Raw genomic sequence first — 23,179 nt, 5'->3', positions numbered from 1 at the left:
CACTTCTTGGTCACTTTCTCACTCTCTCCCTGAGAGGTTTCTGCTGACAGCTCTTCTAGCACATGTGCGTCACAATCTTGGTGGCAAACAGAACTGTAATTTGTACCTCTCTTACAAGATGCTGAAGTGAATGCATCAGACATTGTTCTGTCCAGCGCCTCTCGAGAAGATTCTTGTGACCTACTATAGAGTTCCTCCCTGAAATGCCCAATAATGAGCATGTAAGAATTCACATTGTTACTCTCCAAGCACCACACGGTCACACAGTCCAAGCCTCCAATTGCCCTAAAAAAAAAAATGTATGACAATATGAAGGACTGTATTCCTTTTCAGCTCTTTAACGCAAACCCAACCTTAGTAATTAGGGATGAGCGGACCCGTGGAAGTTTGGGTTCTGTTACCTGACCCGAACTTTATTCTAAAGTTCGGTTTGGGTACCCGAACTGTATTGAACTTGAACCAGAACCCGAATTCAAAAGAATTGGGACCTGGACTTTTGAGCTGGAAAATTCTCTCTCTCTTTGCAACGGACTTCCCTGGAACTCCGAACATTACAATGGACTTCTGGGAGAAGTCCATGTTCGGCATTTAGCACCAGACATTGACTTTACGGTAGGAACTTGAACCTTTAAGTTCGGGTTCACTCATCTCTACTAGTAATGTCCACAATGTACAGTATCTGGCTATGGGTGAACAGATGGTAACAACCAGTAGTATCAAACAGACTGTTTAATGACATTCTGCATTGCTAGACTTTTTATGCTTTTTAAAACTAACAAATGATCCAAAAATAAGTACAAGAACAAAACAAGTCTCAGTCAAAGATTGAAATTGTTTTTTTTTCTTTTAAAGAACACTATCCAGTCCCTTGACTGTCCACAAACACTACTATAGCAGTATGGATGCAGAGTTATTAAATCTAAATAGGTATTTTATTTGATTATTAACACTGCAGTGTTTGAAGAATGAAGTTTTATACTGCAGTGTCACAAATGCTAATGAGGCAAGACTAAAAAGTGTTTTCCTGCTAACTACCCTTTTCTGGAATAGTTTCTATTTGTCAAGACTTAGAATGAAAGACTTATTCAATATAAAGGTTAAAAAAATAACAAAATATAAAGATATACAAAGTAAATAGAAAAAAACTTCCTTCAATGTCCTATACTTGGAAAAAATACACAATTAACAAATATATAGTGCAACCAGGGCTGCCTGTCACGCTGTCTCCGTATACTGGAAGTAGGGGGCCTAAGCTGACCCTAAGCTGGGGCCCTGACTAATCCCTCAACCTGGAGGTACTGTTAAAGGTACAGAGGTCCAGGCCGCCAGCGTAACCCCTACCTCCTGAAGATCCCTGCACCACAGTAATCTAGTCCTGAGAAGGACCCCGATCACAACCAAAGGGAACAAGACATAATATGCCCAAACACAATACTTAGACGAACGAGACAGTACAAGGGAAAAACCAAAACCACCTTGCATACAAACAACTTCTCAACTACAACAGAGGGAAAACCAACGGGAAAGGAGATAAATGATAAAGCGAGGAAAGGGAAAAACACTTCCAAATACACTTATCTCAGCAACTCCAAACACCACGATCCGCTCTGTCAGTCTGAATGAAATGCTTTCACCGACACTTCCCAAACAGACCAGCAGGTATAAGAAGGAGTCTCACTACAGAAGTATTGATTGCAGCTGGGCGAGGCTGGACCTCATCTAGCCCAGAGAGAGAGAGAATTAACTCCCTCACTGCCGAGAGACACAAAGCACCAACAAGTCAGCTGCGAGAAGTCAGGCTGTGTACTCGTGACGATCTTCGTGGCAACACACCCGTGACACTGCCACCAGGAATTTCAGGGCCCCATACTGGCAAAATTTTCAAGCCCCCTTGAGACACCGCCCAGGCTCCACCCCAGCTCCGCCTCCACCCCAGCTCCACCTCTATCCCTGGAACTTTCCACAGTCCCACCGCCCACTCTTGGAAAAAGTCAACTTTCTGCACCATGTCCTCACCAATCTCACATTAACAGTTCCCATCAAACATTATATCACATACATAGCCAGCAGCTTTTGTTTTGGCCAAAAGATTTTTTAAGCCGCCACCACAACAATGAGACTCTTCTGGCCGGGCTCTACTCTACTCTAACCTATTAAACATTTCTTATAATACCCAATACTCTTTTTAGGTGTATTTTTATTTATGGGAACGTGTCACACACATTGTTTGACCAATATTATCACATACAAGGGACAAATACCGTCACACCATGACCAGACCACATATTTCCACCACATAGTGACCGAATAATACCATATACAAGGGAAAAATACCGCTACACCATGACCAGACCACATATTAACTCCACATAGTGACCAAATAATATCATATACAAGGGACAAATACCGCCATACCATGACAAGATCACATATTACCACCACATAATGACCGAATAATACCACATACAAGGGACAAATACCACCACACCATGATCAGATCACATATTACCACTACATAGTGACCAATACTGATCATTAATAAAAAAACAGAATATCAATATTACCGCAAGTGCCATTATTATACACAGGATCTATGTACATAGTATATGACGCGCCCCCTGGGCCTGTGCTGTGCAGGGGATACCCGGAGCCGGATCGCTGGGGGTTGTAGTCCTCCATGGCTGTGACCCGGTCCGTGCCCAGGGTGGTCAATTCAGTGGCAGTCTTAATGTTGTAACAAGTGTCCGACTACACCACCCGTGGATTGCGGTCAGTGGGGACCGCCGCTGTGCTGCAGACCGCTGAGGCTGATGTTGTATGCGCAGCCAAGTATGGGATTACTCCCCACGGGAGAAGTATTGCCTCAGGGCAGCTAGTGTGGATGATGGGAGTGATGGTGTGAGCGTCCCAGTACTAATGGTGCTGGTGCGGCGATGAAACACAGAGACTTGTAATTGCAGTTTCCAATGCTTTACTCACAGTTCTTCACCAGGTCACTCGTGCGCAGGTAGGACCGCCTGAGCCGTGCTGCGTTCACCAGGCAAGGGGCTCGACCAACTCCCAGGCAATTCCAGAGCGTGGCACAGGGCTCCCTTCTCTTCCCTTCTCTGGCCGTCCTCACCAGTGACCCACCTTTTTCCAGCTTCCTCGGGCCTTCTCTTGGCGAAACCTATCTCCGGTTTCCCTGAACCCATGTGGTATGCTTTCCTGGTGGATGTAGTGAGGGGTCGCACCAAGATGTGGTCACAACCTCCGGTCCTTGTCTGAGGAATCTGTTGCCTCCACCAATTTGGGTCCCAGTACCCTGCTCTGCCAACCCTTCACCCGCAATTTCCTGGGCCTTTGGCGTTCCTTCTGCCTTAGTGTCTCTGGGCCTTTCTCTGTGTTCCAGTTCCCTGTTTCCTTTCTTACTTTCCTTTCTGTTCCTTCTCCTCTCTCTCTCTCTCAGGCCCCGGCCTCCTGACAAGGCCTGCCCGTGGAGCAGAGCCCATGCAGCAGCTCTGCTCCCTGCCACTTCTCCTCTGACTGCACACTGATCTAAGATGGTGCCCACCTTATATACCTCCCTATGTGTGAGCCCAGGTGACTAGCAACCAATGGGCTCCTACCTATGCCCAGAGACCCACCCCTATCTGCTCCTACACCACTGGGTTTTCCTCCCCCTCCCCACTCCAGCCAGGGACAGAAGCTGTCGTGCCTGCACTTCTGTGGGAGCACCGTTGAGCTGTCCCTTGGAAATGGGGTGTGTGTGGTGCATGCAGCCTAACGAGCCCTAGTCCACACTCCATCCTTACCCGGGAGTGGAATATCACACCTCTGGTTTGAGGTGCAATACCCCTGTAGCAGCCGAGCCCTCGCGGTGCTACATATACAATGTATAGTGTAAGTGTGCAGATAACACATTGACTCACTGGTGACGTCTCCAGTTGAAGTCCTTCATCTTCGCTTTTCCTCTTCATACAGCGCAGACCACCATCACTTCTTCCAGCCAGAACTCATCTCCGCTTAAAATAACATAGTTAGGTAGAGCAGCTTACAGAGCACATTCCCCAATTTTTCCCTAACTTCTACACTTCACCAGATGAAGAAAAAAAGTGACATAGTGCCGCCCTGCACAGTAACAGGACCCCCTCACTGAAAACAGTATCCTCAAAAATAAAATACATCACAGCAGTAATAATATCCTTTAATTAGCCCCTACAGTAGTAATGTCCTACATCCTGTCCCCATGTCTCCATCCTGCAACCATTGTCTCCATCCTGCCCCCATTGTCTCCATCCTGCCCCCAATGTATCCATCCTGCCCCCATTGTCTCCATCCTGCTCCCATTGTCTCCATCCTGCCCCAATGTCTCCATCCTGCCTCCATTCTGCCTCCAATGTCTCCATCCTGCCCTCATGTCTCCATTTGGCTCCATTCTGCCCTCAATGTCTCTCCATTCTGCCTCCAATGTCTCTCCATTCTGCTTCCAATGTCTCTCCATTCTGCCCCCAATGTCTCTCCATTCTGCCCCCAATGTCTCCATCCTGCCCCCATGTCTTTCCATTCTGCCCCTCATGTTTCCATTCTTCCCCCAATGTCTCCCATTCTTCCTACATGTCTCTATTATGCTCTCAATGTCTTCCATTCTGCCCCTAATGTCTCCATCCTGCCCCTCATGTTTCTCTATCCTGTCCCCCATGTTTCCCTTCTGCCCTCAATGTCTCCCATTCTGCCTCCATGTTTCCATTCTGCCCCCATTTCTCCCATTCTGCCCCAATGTCTCCATTCTGCCCCTATGTCTCCCATTCTTCTCCCATTTCTCAATTCTACCTCTATGTCTACCTTTCTGCCTCCATGTCTATATTCTGCCTCCATGTTTCCATTCTGCCCCCATGTCTCCATTCTGTCCCCCATGTCTCCATTCTGCCCCCATGTTTCCATTCTGCCCTCAATATCTCACATTCTGCCCCCATGTCTCCATTTTGCCCCCATGTCTCTTCATCCTGCCAGCATGTTTATATCCTGCCCCCATGTTTCCATTCTGCACCCCATGTCTCTCCATCCTGCCCCCCATGTTTCCATCCTGCTCCCATGTTTCCATCCTGCCCTCATATTTCCATTCTGCCCCCATGTCTCCATTGTGTCCCCCATGTCTCTCCATCCTGCACTCGTGTTTCCATCCTGCCCCCATGGTGCGGCTTTAAAAAATAGTTAAAAAAAAGGAAGCTTCCCGCATGGCAATAGATTTAAAGTGAACATGCGTCCTCGGACGCACGTTCACAGAAAGTGAACCGGCAGAATCCTGCCAACTGGGCCCCCTTTGCTCACCGGGTCCCATATGCCAATAAGGGCAGTAATGCTGTGAAAGAGCTGTACCTGAGGTTTATCATTTTCTACTTCACGCAAAACCTTGGATGATCTGTGCTCTATGTTTGTTTGAAATGGAGCTCTTGGTCTATTGAGTCATTCATATTAGCTGAGGAGCCCAAGCAGTCTTCGTCTTTTGCTAATATCCCTTCTGACTGTGATAAATTATAGGGGTTTTCTGGGATTATTTTATTTTTTCCTATGGGGCTAAGAACTGACAGGCAGGTAGTTGCTAGCTACCTACATGTTCTGCTCGGTGCCAGTTCAGAGATCACAGACCGCTGCTTCCATTGAATCAGTGGCTTCACATCAATAGAGCAGCTCTACTTCTTCTGAGCTGATCTTTTGATGAGGCCAACTGCCAACGTCATGCTGATTAATAGATGGCTCACCGCAGTTATGCAGTAGGCAGCCGGCTTTCAATCAGCATGACATTGGTGGTCAAAAGAGCAGAGGGAAGAGAAGCAACTGATGTGTCGATGTGACATCACCGGAAGATGCGGAATTGCCGGCTGGAGTGGTTTGTGACTGCTCTGTGCCAGCAGAGATCAGTGCCGGACATAACAGGCAGGTAGTTAGCAAGTATCTGCCTGTAAGTTCTAAGGCCCATAAGAAAAAAAATTAAATAGTCCTGCAAAGCTCCTTTAATTATATAAGAACACTAGGTCTTGTCAGAGGTCCTTATATCATCTGTGGTGGTTTGGTTGTAGCACAAATTTTGCCATTTTGCAAAATTTGGTGTCCCTCAATGGACTTTCATGTAAGATCACAAATCATTGTATATTATTGTGCATGTAAATTAGTTCCTGCAGAAGACAGGAATATATTTGGTGCATTGTAATGTAAAAGTAGCTGTAATCATTGTATTTTTATTTTTTTGTTACATATGGCCACAAGGTGTCTCCCTACCGCTTCTAAAAGCTCAGCAGTAAAAGTGTCCAAGTTTGCATTAAAAAAAAATTGCATCCAGTGTAGATCTTGGAGACAACTGGGACCATGGCTACCTTTTTTCCCGGTAGAGCTTGCTCCTGTCCAGTCTTAAAAAAAAAAAAAAAGTGATCTCGCTACATCAAGACAACTCTTTTAAACGTGTTGCATTTGCCATCAAATATAAAACAGTATATGAAGCGTGCGAGAAGAGGCTGTAATAACAACATACACATAAACCAATAAACTATTATGCTGCATCTTCTGCTTACAGCTGCCAGGATATCACAATGAGACATGTGTGAAGGATAAATTAAAAGTTGACAAGTGTGTGGGATGAAGAAATCAGAATATACAGTAGACCGGTGACAGAAAGGATAATTCAGCAGTCGGTGGTCTCTGGATTCCTTACATTCAGATGAAAACAGTGATGTTTGATGCATAATTGAACTTAATGAGCATTAAACGCTATACACTTTCCCTTCTTCCATGCATACTACGGCATTATTTGTAAAGGGCCATAATAGCAGAGCAATAGAGGTAAATGAGCCGGCTACTTTGATTTAATCCAGAGGTATATAAAGTTTTATTTATACAGTACATGTTGATGGATATTAAAGAGGTTGTCTGGTCCAAACCAATAAGTCTGCAGTCACTCTGTGTGACTGCAGACTTATGAATCCCTCCAGCGCACGCACTGTACGCTGCGGGGATTCGCCGGTTTCAGACCCGGTACTGGAGAATACGTATGCGTTTTACATGCTCCTGGCCAGTGGACGTGGCCCCGCTTCATACACTTGTACGTAGTCAAAGCCACACCCTGACTAGTGATGCAGCAGGCCAATGGGCAAGGTCGACTAGAGGACACGGCCTCACTCAATGCAAGTGTATAGAGAACGAGGCCACGCCCTCCCATCCTGGGTCTGAAACCATTGAATCCCCGCAACACAGAGTGCCTGCGATGGGGGGATTCATAAGTCTGCAGTCACACAGAGTAACTGCAGACTTATCGGTTTGGACTGGATAGCCCCTTTAAAGGTTTTTGTTCCAGCAATTATCAGATTTAAAGCGTGAGTGCTGCACATTTATTTTCCTTGTAACATAACTTCCCTTTAAATTTATCATAATTTTATAAACAATTCACAGATGATTAGAATACAGCATTTACCCCTGCATGTTCATCAGATGTATGGGCCCTTGTAGCATTCCAGATCCTGTGAAAACATATGTGTTTTCCCTCTCATGTAACAATATCCCTCTTCCCGTGCCCCTTTCCTGTAATAATGTCCTCCATTATGGGCCTTTTCCTTGTATAATGCTCCCCTATCCTGGGCCTCTTCCAGTAATAATGTCCCCCATCCTGGTATAATGTCTCCATCCTGGGCCTCTGATTTGCCGGCAGTGTATATTGCAGTGCAGGGACCCGGTGGGTCTCTGTGCCACAATACATTTCAGCTGAATGTGCATTCTTGGATACCCATCCAGCTGAAATAGTTGCTGACATTTGTGGGCCCCCTTTCCGCACGAGCCAGATCATTGAGCCCGTGCCTCAGACCATAACCGTAAAGTGAAAAAATAAAAAAAAACTGTGATACTCACCTCTTCACGGACCTCTCCTTGTCCGTGCAGCTTCCTAGTTGCTGCAGTCATGTCTTCAAACACAAGCCAGATGCCATGAGGTCTAGTGTGCACCAGAAGTGCCGAAGACCCGATGGGACCTGTGATATGAAGAAAACTGTTGATCCGTAAGTAAAGACCGAACCTCAGACTAAGTTAAGGCCGGGGAGATGAGAGAATTGCATTTTCTACTTTGCTAAAGAGCAAAGATAAAGAGCAGGATATTCAACCCCTAACAAAAGATATGAATGTAAAGCCATTTAATACTTATTACATTCATTACTAATAGAATTTCATTGGGGAATTTTTTAGAAATCTATTCTTAAAGTTTTATGCATAACTGCTGTGTGGTGGACAATTCACTTCTCAGCTCTGCTGTACTTCGCCGCCCACCGCCAGCCTCTGATCATTGATTGACAGGTCACTCTTCCCTCAGTCACTTGTCTCTCCTGGCAGGGAGCTCCTGATGATGTTGTGAGCTCAATCTACCAGCTCTGGCAATGGCTAATCTTAGAAGCTCATTACGCATTCATCATGGAATAGGTAGGCTATCTTAAGAAGAATGAAAAGAACAGCAGAGGGCACCACAACAAGAATGCAACAGCATTATCAAGACACGTGAGTTTTTTCTTTAAAATTTTATGTGATGTAACAAGAAATGTAATAGTTAATCAGTTAGGAAGGAAGGAAAACAATCACAAATACAGTTTGTGAACATTTTCCTATTTGATGGTTCTATTCTTGATCAATACAATAGGAAGAGAGATTACAATGAGCCGATATAATATGAGCAATTACCAGACCTATGACGCTATGGATAACGAATTACTGTAGATCACCATTGTGTTGTAGTAATAATAAAAACACTAAAATATGCCCGTATTACTGCAATCTGACTGTACCCTTGTAGCAATAGATCCTTACAATGGTAATGGACCAGTGGTAAATCATTCCTTACCACAAGGAGTCACTATCATCTAGGAAAGCTATAGCCTTTCTTCAAGAAAGAAACTGCAACAGCATAGAGCCTTGGGATGTCAGCTTATGTCATCCTCCAAGCACTTTATATTTTCTCCTTCCTTATCACATTATACAATGACGGTTTCCGGCCACGAGAGATAATTTATTGGAAAAGCATAAATAATTTTGAAGAGACACATCACAATTGGTTAAGGGATATTTCTGAAACATTGCCCATCAGTATCTGCACGTTAGCAGCTGCAGTATATTATTATTCTGACTGTTCCCTATAGTCAAATATTTCAGAGTTTTCAGTTTTACTATTTTCCTGCTGAATAAAACATTTGCCGAAAATGCAACAAACATCAAAAGATGGAGAAATGGTGCTTTACTGCCACTGTGTGATAAAAGTAAACGCAATAAATAGCTGCATTAAATATAACGGAGGTTGTTGGGTAATTAATGAGAATACAGGAATGGCAATGTGCCCGCAGAATGCAAAGGGAAATTTTATAGAGCCAAGTTCCCAGATTCACCAGCTGAGTGTACAATTCCACCTGCAGTAATTACTTCGCTGCTTCAGACAAAGAATTCTTCTGAAAAGCAGATTTTAATGAAGGACATAAAGGCTAGAAAATAAAGGGAGTCTCAGTGGCCACCATATATACTCCACTCAGTTGTTACTTGCAAGTCTTTTAATGTTGGATAAAGTGCTGCCTCTTGTTATTTTTGTGCTATCATTTTATTCTTTTGATCATAAGAATCTGGACAGAGAAAAACTCCTTCAGCTTCATCTTCCACAACAAACATAAATAATATCTGGATTGCCAAAATGTAACACATAAAAGAGGAGAACAGACTACATTTACTGAGCCTGATTCCTTTTCAACTATAACAAGTTGATTTGTAATATACAACTCCAAAAAAATTAAATATAATTCAAAATGATAATTAAACTTGAATGAAAACGTGAAAATGCTTGAATAAAAAAAGAGAGTAGAATGTCTGCTTTATACCTTACCATTAAATTAACTATGCCAAATTATAAAGCAAACACACTCTCCTTGAGAAAGCACCAGTGGGAAACGCGTGTCGGGACGGTTGTGGTGGTCCGGATTTTCTCTGATTACTGTATACCATGGGTAAGCAATAATCTATTAGCTCTGCTTATATGGATTTACCTGTCTGAATGGGATCAATTCTAGACCATGTACATATAACAATGTGTGGCAGCCATTTTTTTCAAGCATAGCTTATATAACCCAGGTCAAACCTGACTTACCACCACCTTTTTTACTTGACCCTTCCTCTTTGGATTCCTCATACGTGTATCATTGTTGCATGTTTTCTGTTTTTAAGCATGTGCAATAAAATGTAACTTATTTTATCTATCTCTGCTGGAATTACGTTTTCTTGACATGTTACAACAAATAACACAATGTTTTTTTCACTTGGAAAAGGGGCCGGTTTGGAGTCGAAATGCTAATAAAAAATTTCTATTCAATCACGTCAATACAACTTCATTCCAGCAGCACAGTCTATTTTAAGCGTGTTTTGCCCATCTTGGTGAATTTCTTCTGGTCGAATGTCCTCCGGCAGTCACGGGGCAGCAGCAGCTGGCATTCTATTACTCATTCAGTAGTTGTGTCTCACACAACACCTCCAGTTGAGCACCACCAATTGTCACTCTGTCCTTCTCTATTAGGGTTTTACTTTATGTTCTGTGCTCTCTATTCCCTTTACAGTTCTGTTTCCCATATCATGAAACTAAGGCATTCTGCGTCCCCACCTAGATGCAAAGTCATACGGGACCTTGAAGGCAACTAATTTGGTGGCTTTGATGCACTTGGAAATGGAAACCCATTCATATTTGGTTGCATCATCTTTAAATTTCAATAATGACAACCTTTACTACTTTCTGTATCAGAATTGAATTGTAAGAAAGCATGCAAGTGGGGATTGGCCCAAGGGTCATTATAGTACTACTAGAAGAAATCTAAAGACCAGGCTCAACTATATGAGATAGGTGCCAGGAACACAACGTAATTCCAATAATCGAGTAAATAAGGTTCCGGCACTCATAAATGATCAAAAAGTCAAATTTTAAATTAAACTCAATTTCTTTTATTGTTTCTCCAGTGAGTGATTTGCCCAACGTTTCAACCCCACCGGGGTTTTCATCAGAGGCTTTAAACAAAATTATACATGTAAATAGAAAAACAGACAAAAAGTAATTAGCATTTAGTACTGATTACATGCATAGAAAAAATAACTGAAAAAACAACAAATAGGTGATCGATGCCTCATATGAGGACCGGTATGTTTATCCGAAAAGAGTTGTAGTTAATCATCAAGGTACCATAGAATGTGAATGACGTAGCAGAACTAGTATTGGTGACTGAAAAGGTTTGTTCTAGAGAAGTGCTATGGTGTGCATTAAGGAACAATACAAATAAGGCATTTGTGGAAAAAGTCAGATATATGTGAAATAAACAGGTAGAGAATAGCTGAAAAACAGAAAAAGAGAAACAAAAAATAGAGAGCAGTAGATAGTTAAATCCAAGGAGACCTAAATACCCTGAATCAATTGAGTTTGGAGCCATAGGAGGTAAGTATTCCGCAGGATGGATCTCTGACAGCTGGAACGGAGATTAAAATGAAAATTCATATACCAGGTGTAATTTAAATGAATAGGAGAAAGAAAAGGAAAACAAGGGTAGAAAATATGGTCAGATATATACCAAATGTGGAGGTTGATTTAGAGTCCCCAGTGATAAGTAGTATGTGGCACATATGGCCACCAGACTCCAGGAGGAGGAAATTACTGCATGCCAACAAGGGTTGTATGGGAGAATAGGCTGCCAGTCTGCTGACAGAGCATGAGGAAAAAACATCAAGCCATTCTGCATAATCTCATGAGTAATGTAGATTCCCTTGCCCCCCTGGTATGGTGGACCTTACCTGTGTCCTATACGAGGTGACCGAGTGTGTTCACCATGTGTGCAACTTGGCTTTAAATAGCCAGTTCGTGCTCTGTTTCCCTACTTCCTGTTTGGTGGAACGCAGGTTCCTGTTGTGTGGAACGCATAATCGCGTATGCGCATGCGCGGGATGCGTACTGGCAAGGAGGAAGTGGTAGTGGAACGCAAGTTATGCGTTCCACTGCGTGCTGACAGTTTAGATTCCCTTGGTGAAGCACATACTGTGCGTTCTGCTAAATAAATGTGACAGGGAATCATAGTAGAGACCAGATGGAAGGTAAGATAAGAATTATGCAAAAAAGATGCAATAAAGGGAAAATAAGAATTACGTTGTGTTCCTGGCACCTATCTCATATAGTTGAGCCTGGTCTTTAGATTTCTTCTAATATATTTGAGTTTATACCGGAGCTCCTACTTCCTTCTTCATGTCGTTCAGCACATTTGCATATAACGACGAAGAGACTGCAGCCATCTTATCGAAGATCGACAGGAACTCTTTTCTACATTCCTCAATGGAAGATCATAAAACTCAGGATTATGAGAAAGATAGGAAGAAATTAGTGGCATTGGACCTTCACCTCTCGACCTTAGCAGAATATCATCGTGTAAAGCGCATACCGAGGGGACTACGAGTTAACCTACATCCAACTCTTTTCTCGGAGGACTCTGAATATTGCAATAAATTTGAGAGCATCCTTAATAAATGCTCTATGGACCTTATTGTACTAACTATTGAATTTATACAAAAAGAAATTACTAATCTTGAGGGTAAAATTATCTCTCTTGAGTACCAATTAGCCAATACCTCCTCAACAGAACAGTTTGAAAGTCTTAAAAAAAGAACAACAGATATACTTGTATCATATAAAAAAACACTACAGGGTGGTAACAGGATAGAAACACTTAAAGAGAGAGAGACTTACTGGATCTTTTCTCTTAAAACACTCGAACCCCATGGCCTGAACAGAGAATATGAGATTCATGTTTAATTGTTCCTATTCTTGGTATAGTATGTAGGTCTCAGATTAATCCTCATACAACTTTTGCTCTTGCTATTTTTGCTCGGACAATATTTCCATTATATATGTAACTTTAGAAATAATTATGTACTTCTTTTCTTCCAAGATATTTATCTTCATGCATTTCCTTTATCACCCATGTAAAATGTTTGACACTAACATCATCGGCTTCTTTTACAGACTCTCCATATATAGATAGGTTTCGTCCCTCGAAGTATTATAATGTCACTTCTTTCATATCCTTTTTCAATGCTTATTGTTTCATTTAATTAATATTCATGTCTGTGATTTCAGGTATGCATTTGATCCCTTAAGGGGATACTTATTTTGATACTCCCCCTTCTCTCTCCCCTCCCCCCCCCCCTTTTTTTCATTTTTCCTATTTTTCTTATTTTCCCTTTATTGCATCTTTTTTGCATAATTCTTATCTTACCTTCCATCTGGTCTCTACTATGATTCCCTGTCACATTTATTTAGCAGAACGCACAGTATGTGCTTCACCAAGGGAATCTAAACTGTCAGCATGCAGTGGAACGCATAACTTGTGTTCCACTACCACTTCCTCCTTGCCAGTACGCATCCCGCGCATGCGCATACGCGATTATGCGTTCCACACAACAGGAACCTGCGTTCCACCAAACAGAAAGTAGGGAAACAGAGCGCGAACTGGCTATTTAAAGCCAAGTTGCACACAGGGTGAACATACTCGGTCACCTCGTATAGGACACAGGTAAGGTCCACCATACCAGGGGGGCAAGGGAATCTACATTACTCATGAGATTATGCAAAATGGCCTGATGTTTTTTCCTCATGCTCTGTCAACAGACTGGCAGCCTATTCTCCCATACAACCCTTGTTGGCATGCAGTAATTTCCTCCTTCTGGAGTCTGGTGGCCATATGTGCCACATACTACTTATCACTGGAGACTCTAAATCAACCTCCACATTTGGTATATATCTGACCATATTTTCTACCCTTGTTTTCCTTTTCTTTCTCCTATTCATTTAAATTACACCTGGTATATGAATATTCATTTTAATCTCCGTTCCAGCTGTCAGAGATCCATCCTGCGGAATACTTACCTCCTATGGCTCCAAACTCAATTGATTCAGGGTATTTAGGTCTCCTTGGATTTAACTATCTACTGCTCTCTATTTTTTGTTTCTCTTTTTCTGTTTTTCTGCTATTCTCTACCTGTTTATTTCACATATATCTGACTTTTTCCACAAATGCCTTATTTGTATTGTTCCTTAATGCACACCATAGCACTTCTCTAGAACAAACCTTTTCAGTCACCAATACTAGTTCTGCTACGTCATTCGCATTCTATGGCACCTTGATGATTAACTACAACTCTCTTCGGATAAACATACCGGCCCTCATATGAGGCATCGATCACCTATTTGTTGTTTTTTCAGTTATTTTTTCTATGCATGTAATCAGTACTAAATGCTAATTACTTTTTGTCTGTTTTCTATTTACATGTATAATTTTGTTTAAAGCCTCTGATGAAAACCCCGGTGAGGTTGAAACATTGGGCAAATCACTCTCTGGAGAAACAATAAAAGAAATTGAGTTTAATTTAAGATTTGACTTTTTGATCGTTTATGAGTGCCGGAACCTTATTTACTCGATTATAGTACTACTGGCTCAGCACTATAAGTCTGAATTCAGACAAACAATGTAAATGCATTTGTGTGTTATCAGTACAAAACAAATTATTTTTCATTTGAGTTGAAACAGTTTTGTGTTCAAGTGTGTTCTGTTTTTCATTGACCGTTACCTTTATTTTGGGGAGACTCATTCCAAAAGAGGACCAATGTAGTGGACCTAAAATCACATAGGAGACATCTATAGTTTTTCATAGGAAATCTATAAGCAGGATTTCACCCTTCCATTCTACAGTATTTATATGCACAAGTAGCTCCTTCAAAGACAAGTCCAGCAATAGCTTCACATGGTCAGTCCGATCCTAAGTTATTGCAAAATCATTGTTTGAATTGAGATGCACATGAGGATGAAGTGCTATTTGTAGATCTGAAGTCACTCCATCTCCATTCCCCATCCAGCGCTGCCATCTCCTCCTTGACTGACAGTCTCTATTCTGTGTGACTTCAGGCAATGGAGTCATCAATCAAGCAGGAGAATGCGATGGTCAGGAATAGAGCTGGAGTGACAGAGGCTACAGATCTACAAATAGTTCTTCAACCTCCTTTTCATATCAATGTAATTGCTTACTTCTCAGTAATGAAGAAACGGACTGTCTAGGAAAAGGTATTGCTGGACTTTTCTTTAAAAGAGCTACATGTGCATATAAGTAGTTTGTGGGGTGAAATCCTGTCCAAGCATTTTCCGATCTACTAAAAACCCACAAAGTATGGAATGCACATCACTCTGAACTTTATTTTTTTAACTACTTACATTTTAATGGAATATTTTGAACATAGTTAAAGATTTTATAACTGTGTTCGATGTACTGAACAATTACTGTACATTTTCTAGGCTAATTTCAAATCATGGAGCCAATGAGGATACCAATAACCAACAGTACCTGATTGTAGTTGGTGAGCTTAAATCAGGATTTTGTACTCTCCAATATTCACTTGGAGGGTGCTCACACATGAAAATTGTTCATGTAAATACACCATATTTGGGCAGTTTGATTTTTGATATGGAACTACAGTATCTTTTCTTTTTGCACACGACTACTAAGAAGCAATGAGGGTAGTGAAGAAATCCTATGTCAACATTTGATTAAGATTAAAAAAAAAAGTTCTTTGTGCCTTCATGTCCATGAAAACTCAAAAACATTGAGGTGCCATGTAGACCTATATGGGCACCATACAAGGAATCCATGCACCACCAATACAGCTTTATGTATTGGGAATTTTCTGAAGTATGTAGGAAAAGAAGTCCAAAAGACTTAACCAAGGTTCTTTGCAGAAAATAAAAACTTTATGAAAGTCTAAAAAAAAGTCAAATCTTGAAATGGATGTACTGTTGAAAACAAGTTGGATGCACTATACCATGTTGGATATGAAGGATCAGAGATCAGGTAAATATAATATTAAATTTAAAGCTGAATTTCCAAGCGTTAATGTGTTAAAAATATTTTTGGTAAATGATGTTCATATTTTTCAATAATAACAAAAGAGATTTCTTGCTTTTTTGACTTCTTAACAAGGGAGATGTTACCATGTAAATGACATTTAACAACGCATTTATTCTCCTTTAAAAATCTTCTTCTGGCCTTTACAAGTGGCCTATTTGTGTCAAACCTGAATAAAGCATCTATTGTCTTTCAATATTTATCTGTTATCTCCTTCAACTTATTCAAATGTATCCGCACATCACATGTAACCTATTCTGCATTCGATTTTTAGAAAAACTTCTATTTTATTTTTCACTATGATGCATTAGGAAACCATTGTATAGAGCACAATGGCTGTTTGTTTCAGGAGCATGTATAATATCTTGCAGACAAACACTCTGAACAGTTTTTTTGTCTTCTGGTATTTACTATTTACGGATGAAACATTTCCTAACATGACACATATCCAGCAATGCATATGTGACGCTAGTCACTACTCACAGACAGACCGCGAGGCAGAGAAGTCAAAACTTCCGGGGACAGTACCAAGAGAGCACGCAAAAAAACAAGGGAAAAGACAAAGGCGAAAGTCAGGTCACGGTCCGGGGTCAAAATACCAGGAGATAGCAGATCAAAGCAAAAGGACAAGACACCGTCCAAGGTCAGGCAGCGGAAGATCAGAACTCAACAGAATCAGGCAAACACTCACCAGGAAGCACAAACTACGTCTGGCAAACAAACAGCTCAGTAAAATAGCTTGGGCAATCTCCAGAACAGAGAACACCTGGAGAAAGTCCCGCACCTTCCAGTCCCAGATTGAACAGACGAGCTCTCAATTAAAACACTTACAACTCAGCCTCAGCATGATCCAGTTTCCATAGGACAGCAAAAACAATCACTCACTGAGCAGAGGAATAGTGACATCATATTTCTGCATCAGAGTATCTTTTTATGACATAGTATAGGATATTAATGCATTGTTAGTTAGGTCAAAAATAGGACGACTATATTTACTGTATATGCTACATCTATAAAAAAGCTACATCAGTTTTTAAAGTTTTTTAAGTGAAGGACAGTCAAATTATGACTGTCACATTTTCTTTTTTCTTTCATAAAAATGAATGAAAGAGGAATAAAATAAGAAAAAACAATGATTACTTCACTGATCTCCAATTGCTCACATTCTGATGTGCCCTGCTCCCAACTGGTCTCTGATTCCTTTTCCCTGTCAACAAAAGAAATGACAATCAGTGAATTAGTGATTAGCCAAGCGAGCATTTCTGTGTACTGAGACAGGAACAGGGAGTAGAGACCAACAGGGACTCAGGGACCACATTTAAAAAAAATACTGGCCGGACAATTACTTAGGTTGTCGATGGTTGGTCACAATGTCAATACAGAGATGTCTCACCAGCAGGGCTCGTTCACATGACTGTATTTTCGGTCCGAGTACAAACCGTCAAAACATTGGATGGCACTCTCACCAATGTTATTCTATGGCGCTGTGCACAGGTCAGATTTTTTCCTCGGACGAGAAAGAAATTGCAGACTGCACGTTTTGCATCCAATATTCAGATCGCACTCAGCCATGCAAGTCAAAGAGTCAGAGGAAACCATTGGGCTGCACTCGAATGACATCTGACTGCAGTTCGATTTTCACAGACTGACAGAATGGAGAAGATGGAGAATTTTTTTCCATCTTCTCCTCGTGCAATTAAATCGGATCACACTGTAATCACACTGATCACACTCTGATCAGAGTGTGATCAGAGTGTGATTAGCATAATCGGATCGATTTTCTCGAATGAGAGAAAATACAGTCGTATGGCCCTAGCCTTATGTTGTGCCATTTCAGATATCAATTCTCTGACCTGCGCTTCTCTTTTCTGGAATTCAATATCTAATCTTTTCAACCTTCATGAGAAAGGAGAAAGGTCACAATAGTTCTGGTAAATAAGGTGAAATATTCTACTTTTTATGGCCAAGTTTAGTCAATTTTTCATGCTGAGACAGATTAAGTTTGGATGTATTCTTTGATGTTTTTTTTACAGTATATTTCTAAACTAGTTTAAAACTATATAAAGTTATTATTTTACTTATCATGATTTTAAATGACAGATTTATTTAAACATTATTATTATTATGTCAATGAACTCAACCCATTTTCTACTGTGAGAAACTTAACAATGATTATAGCACAAAATACCTTAAACTGATTTGCAGAAATTGAAAAGTCATTCCACCCATGTCGATCAACATGTAGTCAAGTCAAATAAATCAGAAGAGATTCTAATTAAATTAGGAGAATTGATTATGTATTGATAATGATGAGAATTTAATCAGTGCGGTTCCTTCTCATTTTCTGAAAATACGTCGTTACTTTAGCCTAACTTAATAACCAAGTCTGACAACTCAAAGTGAAGCGCCACGTCGAAGTCAGATTGCAGGAAATCTACAACAAGAACATGGCCCTTTGTTTAAATCTACCTTTTATGTTTAGTTAAAAATGAAATTCATACCCTGCTTTTATACCTCACTATATATTTTTAAAGACCTACAGTACAGACCAAAAGTTCGGACACACCTTCTCATTTAAAGATTTTTTCTGTATTTTCATGACTTTGAAAATTGTACATTCACGCTAAAGGCATCAAATCTATAAATTAACACATGTGGAATTATATACTTAACAAAAAAGTGTGAATCAACTGAAAATGTCTTGTATTCTAGGTTCTTCAAAGTAGCCACCTTTTGCTTTGATGACTGCTTTGCACACTCTTGGCATTCTCTTGATGAGCTTCAAGAGGTAGTCACCGGAAATGGTCTTCCAACAATCTTGAAGGAGTTCCCAGAGATGCTTAGCACTTGTTGGCCCTTTTGCCTTGACTCTGCGGTCCAGCTCACCCCAAACCATCTCGATTGGGTTCAGGTCTGGTGACTGTGGAGGCGAGGTCATCTGGCGTAGCACCACATCACTCTCCTTCTTGGTCAAATAGCCCTTACACAGCCTGGAGGTGTGTTTGGGGTCATTGTCCTGTTGAAAAATAACTGATGGTCCAACTAAACACAAACCGGATGGAATAGCATGCCGCTGCAAGATGCTGTGGTAGCCATGCTGGTTCAGTATGCCTTCAATTTTGAATAAATCCCCAACACTGTCACCAGCAAAGCACCCCCACACCACCCCCACTTGCGCTCTGCAGTGTCTCTGAAGGTTAAGTTGGATGGCAGCGCTCAGCGATCTAGCCTGTCATCTCAATGCCATCCCAGCGTTGGAGAATTCTCCTGCTCAAGCGCTGAGCGCAGGCGAATTTTCCCACGCTGTCAGTGACGTGCATGAGGTGAGCTGAGTTCATTGGACATGAACATGGCTCATCTTTATGTTGTCACAGCCAGACACTGCAGAGCGCAAGCATGCCTGCGCTTCTCAGTGTCTACGGCATGGCAAGCTGGATGGCAGCGTTCTGCTGCGGTCCAGCCTGTCATGTGAATGTAGCAGAGCTGAAGCTGTTGTGGGAACCATGGAAAGGTAAATATGATGTTGCTTTATTATTTTACTTTTATTGCAGGAGATCATTGGCTTCAGCTGGAATGGGCGTGATGGTAAGTATGGTTTAATTTAGAACAATAAAGAATTGTGTGTTTATTTCAATTAAAGGACTTTATTCTGGGTGTTTGTGTTTTTTTTGTAACTTTGACTATGGGGTTAGTAATGGGGGTGTCTTATAGACGCCTCTCCATTACTAACCTGGGCTTGATGTCAGCTGGCCTTATAAGCTGACATCAACCCCAACCCTATTACCTCACTGCCACCGCTACAGGGCAGTGGGAAGAGCGAGGCTAAGTGCCAGAATTGGCGCATCCTATGGATGTGCCATTTCTGGGGCGGCTGACGGCTGGTGTTTCTAGCCTGGGAGGGGGCCAATATTCATGGCACCCTTCCTGGGCTATTAATATCAGCCCTCAGCTGCCTGCCTAGCCTTTGCTAGCTATTAAAATAAGGGGGACTCCACGTCATTTTTTGGGGGGTCCCCCATTTTAATAGCTAGTAAAGGCTAGGTATTCAGCTGGGGGCTGATATTAGTAGCCTGGGAAGCTCCATGGGTATTACCCCCTTCCCAGGCTTCAAACATCTGCCCCAGCCGTCTGCTTAACCTCCGCTAGAGACTAAAATTACGGGGAACCCCACGTCAGTTTTTTTTTTAATAAATCCTTTATTTTAACACTAAATGACAAGTACAGTAATCAACACTATCACTGCACTTCTTATATATGTGACTGACATGTTTCTATGTATCTAATCTATGTGTGATGCTCTATTCTTTCTGTTCTAAATTGTCGGGTACCGGTGTATGCCGCTGCTGAATTGCCGGCTTTTCATGTTTCACTGTGAGCACTGTTCCCATCGATTTGGGCAACCACTGTAATGCCACAACCACCATGGCTGTGGCATTACAGTGAGTGGCAGACAATCCCTGCATGATTGGTGCTCTAAATAGCGCCAGACATGCTGGACACGCTTTTGGTGCACGAACAGTTATTGAACATAACCTCGAGCAGCCGAATTTTTTGCAAATCGTTCACGTTCGTCGAACGACTCGAACACCGCCCAAAACAGCTCGAATTTGAGATTGGCGAACCGTTCTAGTCGAACACCGCTCATCTCTACTCCTGTCCTTATGTTCTACACTGTGTGCACAAATATTCAAGTGAGTATTTTCATCATTTTTATGCAGATTTTCCAACTCCGAGCTGTATAAACTTGAATACTTATTGAAGGAAGCAGATCAGGTGATGTGTATTTGTGCAATGAGAGATGGTGGGGCCTAAGGATATAACAGACTTTATCATGGTAAGCAGAATTATTTGGCAGCTTATTTTTTTCAGGCAAAATGGGACAAAAAAAAGAGATTTAAGTCAAAAATTTTTACAAGTTTTTACAAAGGGATGCAGCACCTTGGGATTGCTAACATATTGATGCGTCATCTCAGAACCAACAAAAGTTTTGTTGCAAATAATCAACATGGCCCACAAAGAATGTGTTGAGTAAAAAAAAGACGCACATTAATAATAATAATAATAATAATTATAATTTTTATTTATATAGCGCCACCATGCTCCACAGCACTTTGCAATTAAGCGATACATGTACAGACAATAAAAACAATATAAAATAACACATAGTTCAACAGTTACTGGAGGAGTGAGGACCCTGCGCGCAAGCTACAATCTATAAGTACCAAAGATGTGAGTAGATACAAATTTGAGGCAACCAGGAAGCCATTATCCTCCAGTGCTGTCATATTCCAGAACTACAACCTCCTTGGAGGCCCAGAAGTGCAAGGTGTTCAGTGCTCAGAGACATGGCCGAGGTATGGAAGGCTGAAACCGGACCACAAGACACATAAGTTGAAATGTCATTACTGGGCCAAGAAATATCTTAAAACTGATTTTTCAGAGGTTTTGTTGACTGATGTAATGAGAGTGGCTCTTGATGACTAGATGTGTAGCACCCTGAGGATTCGGCTGCTACAGGGGTATTGCACCTCAACCCAGAGGTGTGATATTCCACTCCCGGGTAAGGATGGAGTGTGGACCTGAGCTCGGTAGGCTGCATGCACTACACACATCCCATTTCCGAGGAACAGACCAACGGTACTCCCACTTAGAAATGTGCAGGTACGACCGAGTCTGTTCCTGGCTGGAGTGGGAGGGGGGTGGTACATCCCAAGTAGTGTAGGGGCAGATAGGGGGAGCAGCCTGGGTAAAGATAGGAGCTCATTGGGTGCTGGTCACCTGAGCTCACACATAGAGGGAGTATTTAAGGTGGGCACCATCAAAGATCAGGGTCAGTCTGTCAGAGTCAGTAAGAAGCAGAGGTCCAGATGAGCCTGCAGAGAGAGAGTGGAGCAGAGAAGGAAAGACCCAGAGGGGGAAAAAGAAAGGACTCTGAGAACCCAAATTCAATCCCCGGGTGAAGAGTCGGCAATAGGGTACCGGATCCCAAACTGGTGGGGGCAAAAGCACACCCTAGCCAGAGACCGGAGGCCGTGGGCAGCGTCTGCCACGGCCACCCACCACATCCACCCCGAAGGCAAACCACGTGGAGGGTCAGGGAACCCAAGGCCAAGGGTCTCCCAACAGAAGGCCCGAGGGAGCTGGACCTAGGTGGATCACTAGTGGGGACGGCCAGAGGAAAGGACAGAAGGAGAGCTCAGGGTCACGCTCCGGACTTGTTTGGGGGTTTGCTGAATCCAGGACCTGGTGGACGCAGCACGGCTCGGGTGGTCACTTGAAGCTGGAGTGACCGGAACATCAGCAGTGAGTAAATACCCTAAACTGCACAACCCGACTCTGTCTTCACTTAACATCTATGCTGCACCACCACAACCCCCATCCTCTGCACCTGACCCCCTGAGGCTATACCCCACCCGTTGGGGGTTATACTACCAAAAGCTGCACCAACACCATCAGCCTCAGCGGACCCTGCTGCAGCGGCGGCCATAGTGACCGCAATACAACGGGTGGCGTAGTCGACAATAAAGAAATTAATAACATCTGTAGGACTGCCACATACAACTGAGTTTGACACCCTGGGCACGGACCGGGTCACAGCCACTCGGCGACTACAACTCCCATCTGATCCGGCTCCGGGCATTCCCCCTAAAGAATATGGCCCAGGGGGTGCGTCATCTTTGGCGTAGTCGGCAGGATTACGTGCCCGCAACACCCGGGTACTGCGTGCCTGAAGAAAAGAACAAGTTTACCTCAAAAAGAAGTCTCCCGCCGGTTCCGGAGGGTCCCCGCCATCGGACTCCATCACAGATCGATTCCCGCCGGTTGTCCGCCATTAACAGTTTTTTCCCGCCATCTGCGGAGTTTCCCGCCACTGGGAGACGATTCCCGCCATTTCCAAAGGTTTCCCGCCTTGGAAGAGCGGACGCCATTATGGGCGTGCCAGAGGGTGGTGAGAGGCCGCCTCCCATCGTGGGCCAGGACCGAAAATGGCGCCAAAAGTGGAAACCGCCCCCACCAACAGAGACTGTGATGCTAGAGGTGTCTGTCAGCGTGAAAGAACTGCCCCTGGAGCTGACAATCACCAAGTGGCCCCGGGACCGCCCTCGAAGTGGGAGGACTGAGAACAAGAGAACAAAGATGGGTGCCGCCTGGAGCAGTCTGGAGCGAGCGCACCCGGAGGCAAGAAGCCTGGAGAAGAGTATCGGAGGAGCTTACC

Source organism: Phyllobates terribilis, unplaced genomic scaffold, assembly GCF_046119375.1.
Source record: "Phyllobates terribilis strain yellow unplaced genomic scaffold, ASM4611937v1 Scaffold_3__8_contigs__length_932513732, whole genome shotgun sequence".
NCBI lineage: Eukaryota > Metazoa > Chordata > Amphibia > Anura > Dendrobatidae > Phyllobates > Phyllobates terribilis.
This window is presented reverse-complemented; position numbering follows the sequence as displayed.